The sequence below is a fragment of the Pezoporus wallicus genome, unplaced genomic scaffold (genome assembly GCF_028554395.1).
Source record: "Pezoporus wallicus isolate ANWC-B61680 ecotype Strahan unplaced genomic scaffold, APGP_CSIRO_Pwel_v1 contig_7545, whole genome shotgun sequence".
Taxonomy (NCBI): domain Eukaryota; kingdom Metazoa; phylum Chordata; class Aves; order Psittaciformes; family Psittacidae; genus Pezoporus; species Pezoporus wallicus.
The window spans coordinates 1,217,156-1,220,262 of NW_026642398.1; the positions used below are offsets into that span (position 1 = coordinate 1,217,156).

General features: G+C 42.9%; 1 long non-coding RNA gene across 1 annotated transcript; it reads right to left on the reverse strand.

Moving 5' to 3' along the window:
- Nucleotides 1–1,264: 1,264 nt before the first annotated feature.
- LOC130610125 (uncharacterized) lies at nucleotides 1,265–2,425 on the reverse strand. Its single transcript, XR_008974962.1, has 2 exons — nucleotides 2,299–2,425; nucleotides 1,265–1,650 (listed from the first exon to the last, which is right to left on the reverse strand). It is a non-coding gene; the product is annotated as an uncharacterized LOC130610125 (long non-coding RNA).
- Nucleotides 2,426–3,107: the final 682 nt, after the last annotated feature.

Sequence of the window (3,107 nt, forward strand, 5' to 3'; positions counted from 1 at the left end):
ACGGGAAAACAAAGGTGCATATCCCTACACACCACCTGTGACATTGCCACAGCTCTGCTGCCTCTTTTGCTGTGGAAAACAGGGTATCTACTACCACTGAGAGAGGGCAGTTCCCCCGAATAGATCTCAGTTGTTGTGGTGGGACAGCAGGCCCAGCTCTCCAGAGCTTTCCATCACAAATCTCCATCCCATTGTGCAATGCTCTTATTCCTTCTCTTTTCCCATAGTAGGAACAGCTCAGCTCCAGCCCCTGATCTGTTCTGACTCTTGCTAAGAAGCCTTGAGTAGTCTTTAATGCTATAAATGGCATAGAAATGAGTCTACAACGCTGAGAAAACTAATAAACCACTGACCTTATGGAAGACTACAGAGGGGATGTATTTATCAGCTCTGCCACATTTGCGAACACTGGAAAGGAAGGGGTCTGGCTGTCAAGGCACCTGCTAGGACTCAGTAAGTCAAGTAATTGCAGCTAAAGGGCCTTCCCTGAGCTGGATGCAGGTCTGCAGCCTGCCAAAGGGAAGGTGGATCTATGCAAGGCTGCCTCAACATGTGCAAACCCCATTTCCAGAAGCCAGTCTCTGCACACTCATCTCCATCATCTCTCTTGAGCTTTAAACCTGAGATTTATGTGGCAGAACAGCAAAATAGTTAAGAATTGGCCATTTCAGTTTGCAATTTTTGCTGCTGGGGGAGCAAGAGGGTAGAGGGCACTCAGCTGATGGTGATGTTGGTATTTTGGTCAAGATATGTTCTAAATATGTATGCAGAAAACAACTATAAAGTAGCTGATGCCTACCTCTTCCTCCTTGCAGAGATGTTGGAATGGTATTTCTCCCAAAGTGGAGTGAAAGCTGCAGAGGGATGAATGTCACTAAATACAATCACTGAGTTTCTCCTATTCTCCATCCCTGAACATTTCACTTGTTCATCTAAAGGCTTTTTGGAGCAACAGGGGCTGATTTATCCTTGTCACAGAGTGAACTGGCTTTTAATAAAGATTTATGTTACCTTCTCTTTTCAGAACGCTCACTTCACCTTTCCAGATCAAGTCCTTATGTCACACAGAGAACATCTTTTGTTCTTTGCGTGACATAGCTCCCATCAGGGAAAACTATCAATGTCCTCTGGGGCCACAGCAGCTTTAGATTAGCTGATTTCAATAGGAACAAAGAATTCACATTTCCTAGAGCAAGGGAACCAAAATAGTACAACTACTTGTAGAAGTCGTAGAAATTGCATACTAAAGAGACATACCTGTGTGTGAAATTCCCCTGCCTTCAAAGAGCTTTATTTTAGGTAGCTTCAAGTACCATGTGCAAAGACAGAAAGAGGATAAGAGACAGGAATGCAATAAAGGGTTTGATATAGAGGTCCCTGGGCATCCATGGACACAAATCTTGCTTCAGAAAATCAGTGCGTGAATTGAACTTCTCAATTCATGCAGGGTCACAGCATGAGTTGAACAAGTGGGAATGTGAGTTTTGCTTTGGTTTTGGTTTCTGGGTGCTTTCTTGCAGTATCTTGTGCTGCACACACAAAACATGCAGGCTCTGACCATGCTGCAGGCTGGTCTTGCAGGAATGATGCTGGTGGGACTACTCTTCACAGAAGCTTCAAACAGATCAGGCTGTTTGGGACTCATGTTGGCTGTGGTTGGAGAAGAAAGCACACAAGTTATTCTGGATAATTTTGTGCCAGGGTTAAAATCAAGGGGAAAATTAAAAAGACAATGAACATTGTTCCTTTGTTTGCTGTATAACCAATTTTCTTTTGCTATTCCATAAAAGTAATCAGACTTCCATTGATTCCACCTTAGGGATATCCAAGGGGAATTGTATCCCAGAAACTGTCTCCTGAGACATCTAATCATTTCAGTAGGAAGTTCATATGGATAACACATCTCAATGAATAGTTTTCTTTCTATTTGCCCTCAGTTGTAAGGTTATGGGGAGGAGTAACTCTATCATAAGGTAATATTCTTAAAACCCTCTTTAAAACACCAAACTCTCTTAAGACAACTTGATAAGCTTGGCCTGAAAAAGCCAAAATTTAGTTGTCTCTTTTGGCCAGTTTTGCTCAGAATCAAACCTAATTTTCCCCTTCTATAAAATCAAAATCATAAACATTCCTCTTCCTCTCCCCCATTTCGTCTTATTCATCTAAATAAGGGATGCTTTACAAAACACTCTGTGCCTGTGTATTTACATATAGCTTAACATAATGAGCCACTAATCTTATTTGAGGCCTCCAAGCAGTACTGAAATATAGATTGTTATTAATAACGATAGCACTTACATATTACTGCTGCTGAAATCGCAGTCCTTCCCTCCCTGCTTGCAAATGCTGCAGAAGAATATGTGAGGTGAATTTCAAATGAGTATGGCAGGAGAACGGTATCACCCACAGCAGAAACCCCCTGCTTTACAAAAAAAAAAAGAAAAACCTTTGTTTTTCCTTTCCTATGTTGGAAACTTCTTAGAATGGTTTGGGTTAGAAAGGACCAACCCCCTGCCATGGTCAGGGATACCTTCCACTAGAGCAGATTACTTCAAGCCCCTGTGTCCAACCTGGCCTTGAACACTGCCAGGGATGGACCAGACACAGCTTCTCTGGACACCCTGTGCCAGTGCCTCACCACCCTCATAGGGAAGAATTTCTTCCTTATATCCAACCTAATCTCCTCTGTGTAAGTTTTAACCCATTATCACTTGTTCTATCGCTACAGTCCCTGATGAAGAGTCCCTCTCCAACATCCTTGTAGCCCCCTTCAGGTACTGGAAGGCTGCTATGAGGTCAGACAAGGCAAGACTCCACCAAGCCTAATAAATCAGAGAACACTATTGGCGTTTCATTATCTTTGCTGCTAAGTGATGGAAAAGATGTTCACAAAGGTCTTTGATCCCAATGGCAGGCCACACATCATGGGCAGCTGAGCTGGAAAAGCTGCTATGACTCCCTTCCCAAAGACGCCCAGCTCTGTTGGCCACAAAGATGCCACTCTTCAGGTGTGCTGTCTTTATAGCAAGTTGGGAACGTTTGTCACGCAATGATTTTCCACCTGTAAACATTTAGGGAATGTGCTAAAACAAGTTGATTTTGGTGAA